This window comes from Colossoma macropomum, unplaced genomic scaffold (genome assembly GCF_904425465.1).
Source record: "Colossoma macropomum unplaced genomic scaffold, Colossoma_macropomum, whole genome shotgun sequence".
NCBI lineage: Eukaryota > Metazoa > Chordata > Actinopteri > Characiformes > Serrasalmidae > Colossoma > Colossoma macropomum.
The window spans coordinates 20,590,715-20,608,691 of record NW_023494785.1 but is presented as its reverse complement, the minus strand read 5'-3'; the positions used below and the strand labels follow the sequence as shown (position 1 = coordinate 20,608,691).

General features: G+C 38.5%; 1 protein-coding gene across 1 annotated transcript in view; it reads right to left on the bottom strand.

Moving 5' to 3' along the window:
- The window catches only part of LOC118819060 (glutamate receptor ionotropic, kainate 3), a 121,468-nt gene that overhangs the window by 97,499 nt on the left and 5,992 nt on the right, over positions 1-17,977 (bottom strand). The window lies entirely within an intron of this gene.

The window sequence follows — 17,977 nt, the reverse complement described above, 5'->3', positions numbered from 1 at the left end:
ACAAAACACTATCCTAGAAAACGTCTTGATACAAGAATGCTGAAATCTGTATTCAGCTGCAAACTAGGACTTTACTTGAGAGAACTGCTTGTGATATCTCAAGATGTTACACGCTGCAAACAAGATTCATTGTGCAATTATATTCTCAACAAAAGACTCTTGACACTGTCACTCTCCAACAAATAATCAGCCAGATTTTCAAAAGAACATGAACCGACACACTGGCAGGAGGGAAGCAAGAGCAGTCCTGCCTGGGCTTCTTTGAAAATCAACCTGCATGTGTCAAACACTGCAGAAATACTAAAACACACATTATGCATGCAGACAAGAGTAAGCAGCATATTTTTGCTTTAAATGAAGATAAATTCAATGACAGGTTAACACTCCACATAAAAAAGCGTACAGGAAACCCTGATGCTGAAATCTTCAGCAGAATGAAGAGCCTCCTGCATGCCCTGAACATTGTTGGTGTTTGTGTGTTTACATTGGAACTATTGTAATGCATGGTATAAATATAATCACTATAATATGTATATTATTGTAATGCATGGTATAAATATAATCACTATAATATGTATAGTTTTTTTCAAATAAGATCATTTTAAATGCTTAGGTAAACATATTTTTGTAGAAAAACAAAGGCACATTACTCGGGGATGTCCATTCACTTTTAATAACAACCATCTGAAACAAATCTAAAATATTTTTATTGGGCAAAATAGTAAAAGTAGAAAAGAGAAATAACTGTATAGATAAATGTCAATATTGTGTTCTAACACTAATGGCACAAAGACGAGTGCATGTAGCACACAGTGGCTTCTCCAAGTCTGAAAAAACAGTGCTAAATATTGTTTTATGCCCGAATTTCTCAAATCATTTGTCTCATACATCTCTGACTGTCAGGTACTGCAATATTTGCTAAATATTACGAGCAGTTTACGTGATCACTGTTAGTTAAGAAGCTACGAAGCCTCTCAAATAGTAACAAGGACCAGGCCCGAGACTGCGGCAATGCCTGAAGCAGCTGGCTGAGTGAGGGATGCGATAAGCAGCATGTAGGGAAAGCCGGCTAGTCTCCATGCTAGGCTAATGGCTAAGTGCTGATAACTGATAACACGTAATGTGATAATGATTAACAAACCATATAATGTGCAGCCTTAGTTTACATAACTATACATTTATACCACTCACTATAAACTCACTGAGTACTAAGGCTAGGAAACAAAATATGATAAAACTAATACATTTTTACTGATGAGTGTTGTTTCTTAAACATTGATATGTCACAAGTCATTTGTACTAGACATGTCCTGGCTTCTGATGTGGGTTCAAAATTTGATTCTGACATTTGACATTGCCAAATACAATCAAATAATAATAATCATTGTCACTTTCCTTTGTATTCCAAGTCCTGCTGAATTTGACCATACTTCTGCACTCTGGAAGTTAGGGCAACCAGTGCTACCAGATAACAAAAAAGGATTCATTTAAAAGCCTGATATATGCAATGAATGGGGCCTCCATTAGTAGTCATATGCCATGGTGTGGCACAAAAGACTATCTGCTCCCAATATAGCACCGCTAACAAATGGCTGCCAAATTTCTCCCTGACCTTCAGTAAAACTACAAGTTTAATTACAACTCTTCCAGACAGTAGCTATGTTAAAGGAACCATACCATAAAAAGTTTTCCTTGCAGGGTGCCAAAATGAATCATTCAGTCCATATAGTCTATATATGGAAATTGCAAAAACAGCCTGTTTTGAAGCCACTGTTTTTGAGATTCAACTTCTATTCTCTAATATATATATATATATATATATATATATATATATATATATATATATATATATATATATATATATGCCTATTCAGCCTAACGCAATTTAGCCTGTCCACAGCAAGTGTTCAAACCCTGCTTTCTGAATGGGGCACAATATAAAGTGCCTGTTTAATTGTAAAAAATAAAAAGAGGTTGGAAATTGTCATGTAAAAATGAATTATGACTGAATGAATTAGGTCCATAAATTAACATGTAATAAGTGGACAAAACAGTACAATAAATAAATATGCATGGGAAAAAAAAAACATAGGATATAGGCCCATTTTAATCACTGTATAATCATGTAGACATCACACTCCACTGTACCTTACATGACTCAAAATGCACACAGTTTCAGGCTGACACTTCATAAAGTAAATAATCCATTTTATTACCACTAGAGCACATGCACATTCATTCTGTAATGTAGTGTCAACTCAATTTGATGCCATCCTGTGAGTGGGCCACTGCATAACTCCCCTATAGGGAAGGACAATGCACAGGCATTTTCAGAAGTGTGTCATGTACTGTCACAGTAGCAGGCTTAGGGGTCTGAAGTGGGCAATGCTGTATTCTCACTGCTAACATCTTCAACTGTTTAGGCTGTAAATTCCATGAGTTTGATGGGAAGTGGACATACTAAACTGAACAAACTGCAGACCTTTGGCAAGGTCATTAACCTAAAATCAGTGTGGTCTTCAGGCTGTATACAGCTGCACAAATGGATGACATTCGTATGGTGTAAGTCACCCTCCTGCAGAGTGGGTCACCAGGCAAAACACGTAATGGCACTAAAATGCACATTATTCATCACCCCTACATCAAATATAATGCAGCTGAACACTGTGAATACAGAGGTCTAAAGATGATATGACCTTGCCTTTAGTGTAAAGACATTAGGCCTGGCCTTGTGTATGAACAACCACTGCTGTGCTGGTGTGTCTCTACGAATCATGTTTTCTTCTTTTTTTTCCTATGGGTTTCTTTTTTTCCTTCACTGGTCAGCAGTATGGAGTGAGTCACAGAGTGGATCAGCCATGACCAGCTGAGTGGTCACATTCAGGCTGTGTCCTTATCGAGTGTCTCCTATTTGCCCTACACCATGAACACATACACACATAGATACAGTCTCAAACACACACACACAAACACACCCATACACACACACCAGGGTTTCCTGCAGCAGTATAAAGCTAATGCTGCAATTCTTTTGCCCTCATTCTTTGTCATTGTTTTTTTCACTTCATTCGAAATGAAATCTTTTGTGCATGTTCCGCACATTGGAGCAGTAGAGTGGAACTGCATATTTTGCCAAATAGTCAGTAGCTCTTGTTTTTTTATGTTTACTTTTTTATTAGTTTTTCTTTTTGCATCTAAATGCATAGAACTTTACTGTTTCTGTCTCATTTTGAACCCTAGTCCTTTCAGTAATGACTGTTAAAACTAAATTCAACCTTGCCTTTGCATTTTACCTACAAGACAGTTGAAATCAACACCAACTCTCAGGTATGTATCTAAGCTTCATATGACTTAAAATACATAATTACATAAAGAAATATATAAGGACTATTACACTAAATAGTATAATGCAATTTCTAAGTAACATTAAGAAATAAACATTAGTTAGATCCTACTCTAGAGTGATGTATCACAGCAACAACAGCCACAACCCCAGCTGCTCCTCCCCCTACTCTTCTATAGAATACTAATTACTTGTTTCCCATCAGTCTGTAATTACCTTCTGCATATATATATTCTAGTATCAGTCCAACTGCAGTTTTACTTGTGGCTTTTGAATACACTAAAAAAGTCAATCACTGAACTTGATTCAAATGTATATATCACTTCCCTATAGGGGCGCATAATATGACAATATGTAATCATTACAGTCATATTTTTTTTCACAGTAACTATCATTCCGCTGAGCACTGGTTGCTAAGTAACTGCTCACTTTACTCTGCAGTTAACTGTTACTAATCATCTATTTTGCATAAAAAACAGAAAACTGACACAATACATTTTATGAGATGAAAGCTTGTTCAATCAGATTCTGAGGAAAAGTGTGACAGTAGGTCTACATGACATTCTGAGCCTCTCTTGGCCCTTAAGCAAGCTTTTCGGTTGGCGGCTATGATGGCAGAACACCTAAACAAACTAGAGCTCAAAATTTAAAATGAATAAACTACAATTCAGCAAACATGTTTTGCTATACAATGCTTTACAAACTGACTAAAGAACAACAACATTCAGGTTAATCTAGCAAATATTGAAAAAGGTGAGCTGAACCTGATATTGCTTGAGTTTTTAACTTTATGCATAATGCAAAAGGCTGCTACTTTTTTGATGGAAGGAAGTATTTTGCAGAACTGCTGTATAAAAGCAATAGAACATTTGTTTTATGTCATCGTTAATAACATCACAACTGTGATGTAAGTTCTGCGACTGAATCACAGCTTTGTGATGACATATTTGCTCATGCTTATGTAACAATGCATTGTGACATTGTAATATAGTGATGCAAAAATGTGACAATGTGTCTCATGGAGAATGGACAGTCTGTTAATTAGGCCATGTATTGTAACTGCATTGACTGAACACCAACTTTTGCCAACAACCAGTACCAATGAACAGCACAACAAATGCTCAGGTCATACGCCACAATCCCCCTGCCTCCCCGCTCTAACCTCAGTATTAAGGTGTGCAATAGCATGGATAAAGTCATCATTCTGCCTAATTTAAATATTTCTCATAATAGTGTGGGAATATCAAATCATGAACCCAGTTTACTGAATCAAATCTAACTGTGGGCTGAGTATATCGCTACACCCCTAGCTATTCATTTATTTTAATTTGTTAGATTTTTTCTTCATGATATTTCTCAAATAGTTTATTTTTTTTAAATATTTCATTAAAAAATAACTGTGCATTGTATGTAGTTATGTAACCTTTTAAAATACAAAACTGGTGTTTTGCTAGTGCATTTTATCCATTCATTCCATCAAAATTAATAAATACCATGATATGTCTCATGTGTCAGAAAGAAATGTCTACAAGATCTGAACACATCCCTAATCCCCACTCAATATTCCAAGTCATGTTTGCTCTTCCCAGTTATTTTTTCAACATAACCTCTAATATGTATGTGTTTGTGTCTGTATTGTCTGGACCACCAGTAAACACTTACGTCTTTCCTCTTGTGTCTTGAAAGGTAATCCAAAATGTTTCTATCTCACAGATACATAGTTTTAGCCATTGTTTTCATTGACTGAATGACCTCATGACATGATTCATTTAATGTATCTTCATGTTCAGTATTTTATGCAGTTATTCACAGGTTAATATAGAGTCTTTATAGGAAAGGAAAAAATATCTAAGAAAAAGCTAATGCTGAGTTGAGAGACAAATGTTTTTCACACAAAACACAAGCTTGTATAGTGCCTCCCTCCCTACACTGTCAAACTCAAAAACATTATGCACACAAACACACGGCTGAATAACAATAGACTGGTCAGTGCAGGACAAAACAATGTGTACCCTACAGAGCTAATTCAAAGGGGAGTGGCCTGCTGCTTGAATCTTATTTGGAGGGAAAGTGCATATAGCATGTGCATACATAGTATGCCCCCCACCCTCTCTCTCTTACACACGCACGCACACATAAAAACAGACACAAAATCATGCACGACTGTTAGCCAACATACCATTTCCGTCTGATTATAACACTTTTCATGAGCCTTTGACAAAACCAATATTTTCTCACCCACTCGCCCCCTCCCTCACCACAACATGCTCGCCCGGCCTTCGCTGAACAAACGTGTAATGTTACTGCAAGGCACTCTTCTGCAACAGACTTCCACTTCTTATGTAAATGCAGAGCAGAGTGTGATCAGGGATTTATTTTCTCTCCGCCTGTCCACTCTTCCAGCTGCATGGGTCTATCACCAACACAGACACAGCGCTGACTCCGCTAGCCTGTTTGATTATACAAATTCAGCATTGTCACATTGTAATCTTCTCCGAGAAGAAATGTGGTAGAGGCACAAGTCACAATAGGGTGGAAATGTTCTCCAGGCTTGGGTAGAAAAAAATCTGCAAGAAAAAGAGCCTTCCACACAAATGTACTGCCAATACAGAGCAAGAAAATTGCTGGAGAAGAATAAACAATGAAGTGACTAAAAAAAAGCCCACCTCATCCTCTGAAATGAGAGATATTCAGAGAGAATGTGTGAGTGTATGAAGCTGACAAAAACATTAGAGGATAGATCCATCGAGACACTCTGTTAGTGTTTATCTGAAGGGCAGCACTGAGGACATTTTTTTTTTTTTTGGACTAAAAATGTAGTGACTACATTTTCCACTGAAACAGGAAAAAGCCTGTGGCTATAGTCACCACTTCATTTAGGCAAAAGAAATTTATAAAAGCTGGCAGTCGGTTAAATACAATTGCACACATCAAGGGACAGAGAGTAATTTTGAGAAAATCAAGGGCACTTTTGCAGTAGAGATACTGCAAAAAACAAAGGGCTAGCTTATGTTTGCATCCCAGGCCTTGCACAGATTTAACCACGATGGAGCATGCTAAACAGAATCCTTTTCTTGAGTTATTCAGAGCAGGAGGGGAGGGGCGTGGTGTTGGTTGAATAGACAAGTACTTTCCATGTAGAATGAGCTGCATGAGTGGAAAGTTCCATTGTGTTTCTCTCTTTATTCCTTGTTAATTAGCAAATTTTGTAACTACATTATCACCATGCAAAGGCCTTGCACTGACACTAGCTGACGTTTTTTTCCTCTATGTATATATATATATATATATATATACATATATATATATACACATGTATATATATATGTATATATATATATATATATATATATATATATATATATATACACAACCCCAATTACAAAAAGTTGGGATGCTGTGAAAAATGTAAATAAAAACAAAATGCAATGATTTGCAAATCATTTAAACCATATATTTAATTGAAGATGCTTCAAAGACAACATATCAAATGTTGAAACTGAGAAATTTTATTGTTTTTTGAAAAATATATGCCCATTTTGAATTTAATGCCAGCAACACATTCCAAAAAAGGCAAGGGACAAGGCCAAAAACCAGTATTTGCTGGCCATGATCTTTGGGCCCTCTTCTGGGCACTGAATTAAAAACAGACATGATTCTGTAGTGGAAATCACTGCATGGGCTCAAATAAACTTCTGAAAAACACTGTCTATGAAAACAGTTCGTCGCTGCATCGGCAGATGCTAATTAAAACTCTTAAACGCAAAGGAAAAATCATATATAAACAGGATCCAGGAACACTGCCACCTTCTCTGGGCCTGAGCTCATTTAAAATGGACTGAGTGGAAGTGGAAAAGTGTCCTGTGGTCTGACGAATCAACATTTGAAATTCTTTTTGGAAATCATGGACACTGTGTCCTCCAGGCTAAAGACCACTCAGCTTGTTATCAGTGCACAGTTCAGAAGCCAGTATTCATGATGGTATGGGGTGAATTAGTGCACATGGCATGGGTGACATGCACATCTGTGAAGGCATCATTAATGCTGAACGATATACACATGTTTTGGCAACATATGCTGCCATCCAAATGACGTCTTTTTCAGAGAAGGCCTTGATTATTTCAGCAAGACAATGAAACCATTCAAACCATATGCTGCCATCCAAATGATGTCTTTTTCAGGGAAGGCCTTGATTATTTCAGCAAGACAATGAAACCAATCAAACCACATTCTGCACGTATTACAACAGCATGGCTCTGTATTAAAAGACTCCAGGCGCTAAACTGACCTGCCTGCAGTCCAGACCTGTCACCACTGAAAACATTTGGCACATTATAAAATAAAAAATACGACAAAGGAGACCCTGAACACTCCTGCTTTATTAAAGTCAACCTGAAATCAAAATTCATGTCCCTGCTCATATTCACATTCACCACATCATATCAATTAACAGACAAAATTTGTATTTTCTGGTAATATTCTGTCAAAATGCAATGACGATCAAAATGTTTGCCAACTTCTAAAGTCATCTTCTGTTTTTTGGCTCATTCACCATGTAGCAGTAGACAAGGAAAAATTATATGCTCTCCTAGCTGCTCCCTAATACTAGGCCTGAACATTTTTGTTCATCTTTTTATATCGAAATCAACTTGAAATTTCAAAATGTCACTTTTCAAATTGCAAGAGCTGCAATTTTTATTATATTCTACATTATTTAACAGTATCTTGACAGTTTTAAGTGGGGAAATTTAGACTAATAGAAATGGCACATTACATTCAACGTTCAGTCATCAAGTCTGAAAAACTCAATGTGCTGGTTGTCTTTGCAAAAAAAGCACAAGCTTAATTACAAAAAAATCACATTTAAATCACAAATACAATACTGGTCAGAAAAATTTATGTTTTACCCAAATTGTTCAGGCCACCTGAGGGAAAAGAGGGAAAATGCATTATGATTTCTAATTCACATTGATCTAATTCTGCTAACCAGAGCTTGCATTATGTCTTATGCAGTTAACTGAAGTTGGCTCATTAGTGAACTGCAATACAATAGTTTGTTAAACTTTAGTACATTTTATTCAATATTATTGAGGCTGAACATTCTGAGCTGACAACATTAATTTAGAAATGAATAAGCTTTCATTTGGAGCAGATCCCTATTTGGCGATTGTTATAGAAAATAAAAACTCCTCATGTTCTATATGTATTTATTTGGTCTGCCCTCAGAAAGTTAATGTCTTAATGCATGATGGATCAGATTTAAAAGTAAGGGATGGTAGTGAAATGAAGCTCCAGTCACTAAGTTCTCAGATGAGATAATGTGCTTAAGAAAGAGACATGCAGCACGTCATACAGACGAACAAAAGAGCAAATGACTTTTGCTTCTTTCATTTCCACATTGTCGTACTTTCAATCATGTCTCTCAAGGAAATTATTGTGAACGCTATTACAGACGTTCTATTAAACTTGCCTTGCTAAAAAAGTCATTACAGCGGCTCCATTTTCTACTGGCAGCTCTGGCGACGCGAAAGAGACCCGGCTTGCATGACATCCATCGTTCAAATTCTGACACACAGAAAGAGAACTAGCACTTATCTATTTCAGCCATACTGTCACTACTCTAACCTGACACCAGTGCATATCTCTCAGAGATTTTATGTAGGTTGACTCTAGGCTGATGAAATTCTTGTCACATAAAGAAAAAAAGTACATTATACACTTGATTTGAGCTAAAAGCTGCAGTCGGAATAATAGCAGTATTAAACAACAGATTTTTCCTTCTGTTATTTCTCCAGGCTGGTGTTTATAAAAGGCATAGTTTTTATTTTATCCCATGCTGGGTACTAAGACAGATGCATAGTGCTGACCAACAAAGACAAGCAATGACCAGCAAAGAATGTATCTGTATTTTGTCAACTGTTTCACTCTCTATGCTTTATCAGACTTAAGCAATCTACTGCAGCATGGGTGCAGTACACAAAGGACAGAGGGCTGATTCACTGTGTAGAATGATATATTGTGCTTCAGGTTTGATTGGCAGAGTAGAATAAGTTATACAATCATGAAGGCTTTTGTCAGGTGAACCGGAGCCGCTCAGTCAACTTGTCAGCCTGTACCGTCAGGGCCTCATAGCCAATCAAGCCCAAGGAAAAGAGTTGCATCTGAGAGGGAACACTCAGTGCTTCATGCAGACTCATACAAGGCAATCACCACCCATTTCCCCCAGCGAACAAATCAAGCCTCTGAGATGACTGTAAAGCCACAGGGAAGGTCTAAGGGATGAAGAACGGCATGTTCAGAAATTATAGGGTATTTTGGGCCAAAGCAAGCAACATCACTGTTTCTGAAGAGGCATTTATTTTCTGGAAATGAACTCAAAATCTGTACTCATTTTGAATTTTTGACCCCGTGTCAAATGGCACTTGCTCTCTTCTGTATTCGCACTATGCTCTGCACTGAGCGTAAATCCTTAAAAGGATACAGCACTCGGAAGAAATAGAATAGACACAAAGTGGCATTAATGCCTTTACATAAAGACCTGTAATTGGTTGTCATTATTGAAATACAAACAGTATAATCCAAAGAGATGAGGCAAGGGTTGGATGGGGAGGAAACGGCCCATTGTGTCCCAGTGGGGATTACTACAATGTGCACAGGCTGAATGGGATTAAATTTGCAATTTGACAGGATGAGGTCTGCTTTGTGGATGAAGCTTTCACAAAAGCCATGTTCTTTAACAAGACTGAGGAAGGGGATGTTCAAGAGTTTCCAAAGGTGATGAGAAGAGTTTTTTCTTTTTTTTTTTTGGAGCAGGAGGAGAAGAAGGAAGGATGAAGGGAAAGGAAAAGAAAGCCTTCCTATATCATCTGTGGGCCTCGGAATAAGAGTCAGACTCACTGACAGTATGAAAGCGCTCAGCCTTCCCTGTTCACTCGATCACGCTGGTCAGGGAGGCCCATAATAGGAGGTAATATCTTCACGAGTTGTTCTTTTAAAAGTCTGACAGTGGCTGGAGTTCTCAGCTCTCGGCCTTTAATAGGCACCATCCAGCACACGCTCACTGCATGGCTTCAGTCATCTCTATGGAGCAGCAGCCACCAGTCCTTTTACCAGAGCGCTTGTGCTTATTTCTATGCGCGAGGCATCCTAAATGTCATTACCGGCTGGGAAAACGGCACAAAGACCCACTGATTGTCCTCTGGCCTTGACGCGCCTCTCGCTTTTCAATCACTGCTCCATTTTGAGTTGTTCAATCAGTGGGCTTCATTCATCTTTTGCAGGCCAAGAACCTGTAGTGAAATAATGCCAAATGTCCTACAGAATTGCTGCTGCATGATTTAAGATTTATCAATGTCATGTGTGCATAATAATCTGCTATTACTGAGGAATATTCACTGTGTGAGCAGTTACATACAGGTGTGGATAGATATGAACTAAACAAGACTGCTTGTGAAACACTTTGGAGTCTGAATGCACAATGTTTTCAGTTTTAGTTAGAAATAACACAGTGTTTTCCCTGGATCTTTTCTTTTCTTTTCTGGCTGGGTGGGAGACCCCTTTAAAGCTACCAGTGCATTTTTATTTAAAAAAACAAGCGCATGCCACATAAAAACTGAACACTAAGAAGCAAATGTTAGCCTCCCAGTTACATTCTAATGTTTACTCCAAGCCAGCTGACATGTGAGTTTGGCCAGGTGGATCATACTGCCTGTTTGATGGTAGGGGAAATCATTTAATATGAAAAATAATTTTAAAAATATGTTAGATGTATGATTTTTTGTTAAAATTGAAAAGTCAGGATAAAAAAAAACATGGTGTGCACGCACTGCTGTCACGCTGTAAAGTCTGAAATTATCATTTTATGTATTAATGTCACATGCATGTCTCCAAAAGATGGTACGGCTTGATATTTCGATCTCAAATGCATAATCAACATTATACTGATGAAGATATGATGACAAAGAGTAGATAATTACATCCTCTGAAAACACATCCTTTACCAAGTTTTGACTTTCAGTGACCGCAATCATCAGATTCATCCTCTCAGAGGTCCCCAAACTCCAAAACTTACATAGTGTAGCTTTAAAGGAATGAATCATTGAAAAATATAGACAGTTTATCAGTTTTCCCGCTACGTCATTTATTGTCCAAAGGCTACTTTCGGTGACACAGACTTCTACTGGCCACTCCAAACAAACTTCACCAAACATGCCTTGGCTGATCATCTAGATTTGGGGAAAGGGGGAAAAATGTGTAAACTTGATTTTCTGTGAACCATTCCTTTAAGAAAGTGTTAGCCAACAACATAATCTCACAACAAGGTTTCATTTGACAAAAAGTCTTTCCTCAGACTTAAATGACTGTCCATGACATTTAAACGGATCAATTTAGGCATTTCAAAACATTGGCGTCACTAAGCCTTATTGTCCTCTGGTCTTTATACAACGCCTTTTAAAGTCCAGACATCACATCATAGAAGAGGGTGACTGCACCAGCCCTTGTTTTCTGTGCTTATTGGGAATCTTTGAGTTGGGCGAATCAGAGTTCACCTTAAAGCTCTTAGCTCCAAGCTGAATGACTCAACACTACCTCTGACATTTCCATCTCTTGCTTGTGGAATACTGGTACGTTGTGCATCAGCATTTAAGTGGCTTATAAAGCCAGCTGAGATCTTATTCACATGGCCCATAATCCTAATACATATGTTGTTAGGACTAGCAATGTTTAGCCTTGTTATTATGAATCCCACTGACCACTCAAAATGTCACCTGTCTGTAATCAGTTCTGTTTGATATCTTCAACTATATTTAACCAAAACCTTTACAGATGAACATAATACACTTTATAATATATAATCCTGTTATATAATAAAAGGATGAACAGTCACTTGCATTAAATTTGAATGATCCGAACGAAGCAAAATTAAGGACCCCTCCACTATAAAAATTCTTTCTGTGGGAGCTATGATTGTGTACAGAATATTTATTTATTATATTTCTTTTTTTAAACTAAATCCCTGATTAACTGTGATTATGAATGCAAATTTCATGATCTCATGTCTCTGTTCGATGTCAAGCAATTAGCAGCAAGGTAATTAATTCAGCTAATTAATCTCTTTCAATATCACCCCTAGTTAGTTTACACCAATATGTTTTCCAGCAGCATGCATTGTATTGTTAGTATAAGGCACACTTCTTACTAAAAGGTCTGAAATGGAGGCTTTTATTCACATGATTGAATTTCAACGCTTGGTTGGCTTCTGTGCTGGTGAACTTTTAACCATCGATTTATTATTTATTTTCATAGCAGGGCAGCAGGGATCAGTATGCAAACAGCTTCACTAAAACCTTGAATGAATAGGGACAGGCCAGAAAGCGTGATCAAAAACAAAGTTATTTAAATAGCTTCATCTTAATAGGAATTTAAGTTGTTTACAGTAAACTAAATGAACCCACAGAGATTTGTCTCCCATGGTCATAACAGTACATCAGTTGGCTGGTTCTCTGCCAGCAAGTGCTCTGCAGTTCTTGGCTATTGCCATGTTTTACTACAGGGTTTTGGAAGTAATGTCTTCTATTAGCAGAGGTTACACAGTAGCTGTGGCCTGCATGAAGTGTTTGATTTGAAAGGCCTGCACTCCTAACTGCATAACTCAAGTAGGAGGACAATTTTTGCCTTCTACATAGTCTCTCAGCTACAAACCAACCTCAAGTTGTCCCTACTGCCTGAAATGCTACAGCAGTTCATGTCCAGTTGGCCTGATGGGTGTTGATGTGACCCTGAGCAGCTTGCCAGGTGAGTTAGCCCTGCTCACTAACAGACAGTAAAGACCTGGCCAACTCCCACCTCCACAGCCTTTTACCTCACAATACATGCAAAATGCTAAGAGAGCGATGAAATCTAAATGGTTGCATAGAAAGCCATTTTAATGATGAACAATGAAATAAATGGCACTGATTATGAGATGCAATAATACATCCTTTCTGAATTAACTGTGGAACAATACCTTGGTCCTCACTTCTTATTAGCATATGATAGCACAAACACACATTTCTGGCTTTGTCTTAGTGAATGTGAGCTTACACTGCAAACAAATTCCACATTTCAGAAGCTTAAATGCATTCTTTTCCTCGAATGCAAAACAAGATACACATTTTGGCCTGGTGTCCTTTTGCATCAAGATATATATGCTCACATTTGACCCCAGCTGATAGCTGCTATAAATGGAGAATTCATCTTGTATATGCTGAAATGAACAGTGGTCATATTGAGCCTTGAGCGGGTGCCTCTCCAACTGGCAAGTTTCCATGTCACTTATGGGGTCTCAGAAAGGACAATGGCAAGGAGCGTAGAGAAAAGTGCTGTTGATCCAGAGAATCCGAAGGCTATTGTGAATGTGGTTGTTGACCTCCAAAGCCCTCCTCAAGTGCAATTGAACTGATGAACATAATAACTGCCTGCAGCTCGTGAGATCATTTTGAGTTGTTACTGGAAGCAATTAGGAGAAGGACTAACGCTTATAAAGTTCTATGTACTTTTCAGTGTAGCAAGGTGACAAGCATTTTTGGCAAGAGCTTCATATATTTGTTGTGCTATCTCTAATATATTCTGATTAAACACAATACCAACAGGCCAAAGTATAAACAAGTAAGTAAGTAAATAAATAAATAAATTCACTCTAATTTATTCTAAAGAGACAGAGAGTAGCTCAAGAAAACCACACCAGAGTAAAATAAATCCACAGTTTAATGGTGAAAAAAACAAAAAAATAATGTCCTCTAAAGCCAGACATTGACTCACACTGTATGAAAAAGCTCAGCCCATGTTATGTGCAACACAGTGTCTACAGACAACTCTGTCTATGGACAGTTTTAAATAAACCTGTTTTGTTCAAAAATAACACGCTGTGTGTTGAGTACTGAGCAAACACACTGAGAAGCTGAGCTACAGCAGCTCATATACACAGTGGTCTCTCTACAGCCTGTTTTACAAAGGTAGTTTAGAAAATCCCTGTATTAATGGTCATACCTCACTATTATATTTAGAAATGGACCGTTCAGTGTTTTTGGGGCCGATACTGATTGAGGGTGGGGCTGGACGGTAAAGGCCTATTCACACCAAGAATGATTTTTCCGGATGAAAAAAACTGATGTGATTTTAATGCAGTGGGACCATCAGTCCAAAGCGTTTTCTGTCTAAATACTCTTTTTTTCTTTTAAGCACTGCAACTAAACAGTGCATACACTGGACATATCCCACTCTACTACAACAACAACACAGGGAGTCCCTCCGCCTCTTACAAGAGCAAGCTGAAGCTGCATGATGAGCGATTCTGCAGGTCATTGGGGAAATTGGAGGCTCTGCTTCTGCTTGTTGCTCCTCTCATTAAAAAAAGCAAATGAACTCCGGTTTAAATACAGCCACTGTAACATACTCACCGTCATCCATAGCCTTTCAGCTCGTCTTTAACCTCCGCATTTTTTTTGTCAGAGTTTGCAAGTCGTATAAGCTTTTGTGCTCTGCTGCAAGAGTTCTGCCACCATCCTGACGCACGTTTGTTTGGGCTGCAACCATGAAAACAGCATCTGATTTTAACGCATCTCTACAGTGCAGAACATAGAGCAGGCTCAGAGTAAAAATTCATTCAGTGTCACAGTCCGGCATTAATATACATGTGTTTATTTTCAAAACTTGACGTGCATTTTTATTGTCCATAAAAATTGGACAAAATTGTGAATAGGCCTTTAGGGCTGTAATCAAATGTCAGAAGGTCTGTATTTCCATATAGCATTTGAACTAGCAAACAGCCTCGCGCAAGACTGTGGCAATCCTTAAATATGGCTCATATGTTTTACATCACTGATCAGTTCTCAGGATTAAGTTAGAGAAATAAATAGCAGTATCGGCTGATTTTCAGCCCAAATATGTGATCGGCCAATACCACGACATAGCCGATTGATCGTTCCATCTCTAATTATTTTCAGTCAAACAGAGTAAAGTCGGCATATTCGGACTTTGGTAGCAAATGTTGACTTTTTCCGTCTCTGTTTTGTCAGTCTATGTGTCTCCACTTGTACTGGGGAAGTGATAGTGATTGTATGTGTATGTGTTTAAAAACAGGCTAAAATCACATAGTGTATTCCTGGTGGGAACGTACCAAGGCGGAATGTTTTAAGTGAATGATGGCTTTGTGTCTGACTTCTATGGTGTCAATAACATTTCTGTTTGAGCAGAGCCTCCTTCACTGCCAGCTGAGTCACTTTTTTCATTAGCGCAGCAGCGTACACTAAGCTTACATCACATGGTAATACCAGTATCTGTATCGATGCATCCCTAATATTTTCATATGAATTTATGCAGACATGGCAGACCAAGATAGGCCAGCTGAAACATTCTAAATGTGAAAATGGGGATTAGCGTGGATAACAAAGGTTTGCAGAACAATGATGCTATGCAGTACAGTGAAAGAAAACATGAAGATGCCCGCACATTCACTTTGCCACCACAGTGTTAGCACAGAATTCCTTGGTCATCCCTGATTTTACACGGTGCCTCAACATGATGATGCCAGTCATGAAGATGTGTGAGACTAACATCACAAGCTGTTTGCTTGCATGACAAGGTAAACAGGTTTAGGCTGTTATTAGGCCAACTGTTTGCAATTACTGAATGCTGCCAAGTTCTGTGTGAGAAGAAGAGAAACACATTTAAGCATTTTTGCAGACACATTCTGCATCTGTTATTCTTTTTTCTTCTTTAGCAAACTCAGCCGCAAAGGACAACAAACAGTGAGATAAACGACCCCAACGCTGCGATGCAGGATCCAGCAGGTGTTCTTGGATCTCCGTCTAAAAAGAAGACAGAACTAGATGACCTTTTAGGCAATGATTTCGTCAAACCACAGCACGCTGGACACAGTGCAATAAAAAATGAAATGAAATGGATATGTTCAGGAAAAGGGATGTGCTTTTGCTCAACAACATTCCTCCGGAATGGTGCAAAAACAACAGTAGGCAGACTCACAAAAGCCTTGCTGTCTGTTCCAGCCTTCATTCCAGTACCAAAGAAAGAGTATATTCCACTGTTGGGGACTCAGTCTCTGTCAAAAGGTCAGAACAGCTCACTGAAAATGTGCATATGCTAAAAAATAAATAAACAAATAAAAAAGGGCTGCAGCACTGTTAACACTGAACAGTGATTTCAGGCAAAGCCTCAGTTTGGATCCTGTTGGAATTCGGTATAAATATAAATATAAAATCAAACAAATTTTACATGTCAAATTTTACATGTCAAGTTCAAAATAATTTCCCCAGAATGCAAAACAATGAAATGTACCTCAACAACTAAGCCTTTTGACAGTTACTAGGGATATTTGATAATCCCTCTTGACAGTTTGTGTTAAGACACATGCTAAGATTTCATCCCACTGGATAGCTAAAGCCTAGCTATACCAAAGTTGTATTTGTATTTGTACTGTCCTATGAAAAAAGCCAATCCAAATGTCCAACTGTCTCTATTGTCTATTGAAAATTTAGAAATGGAAACTGTTAGCCTTTAAAACTGTGCCCACTTTCAAAACAAACCTAAACTTGACCTCTGCACTGTGGCATGTATCATACCACAGGTTGAGTGTATCGTTTTATCCCTCACAGCTGCTCCCTTCTTTTTTTTGACAAAGCATGGTCCACGGAGCTACACAGAGCCTGCCATTTCCAGCCTAACACTGAAAAGGTCACTGCAAGCAGGTCACCCTCCACCTCTCATGCACACTCTCTGCTAAATATGGACTTAACCGTGGCCAGTGAATCCTTTATGTCAAGGCCTGATTAAGCAGGAGGGAAAGGTCTGCTATTGTACTACCAGAGTAACAAGCGAGCTATATTGTAAAACTGGTTTCTGCAGATGCTGGCCATGTCTGGAGACGGATAAGGCACTCATGGTTGGGGAGGGGGGAAGTCCTTGAATGCCACACTATTTGAAAAGCGAGGGAGGAAAAAAAGCGCCGCTTTATCTTGCTTGGGGCAATGCACAAAAGAGGCAAGCGCAGCAACGTGGCAGGTTTTCAAATTGGGATCAAAAGGTTTGAGCTAATTAACAAACTAAATAAGAGTCTCTGAAGCTTCGCCTGGCTAGAGTCTTCTCCTTTTCACAGCTTTTCAAAGGCCAAGCCGTGGTGGATATTTATTCGGTGTGTATATATGTGGGTGCAAGTGTGTTTGTTTATGGCCAAAGCGATGTTGTTTTTGTTGCCTGTATCGCTGGGTAACGGTACTGCAGTATTCACCCATGTCCTTGTCACTGCCTGTTGTGTATGCGGGTAACCTGTGACCATAAAAGAAATCAGATAGTGGGGGTTTTCCTGTTTGGCTGCTTTAATTGTATTTGACTTTCCCAGCAGTGGCAGGGCGATGGCAGGGACTTGAGAGTCAGATGGGTGAGACAGGGGCTTGTAATAAAGACAAATGGGGAGAACATGAAATTTGATTCTGTCTGCTGGTGCAGCACCTACTACAAAAGGGAGAGAGAGAGAGAGGGAGAGAGAGAAAGAGAGAGAGAGAAAGACCAAGTACATTGACAACCCATGAATTTTCCACGAGCTGTCAAATCTAGAAGGGCACACATCTAGAAGTAATG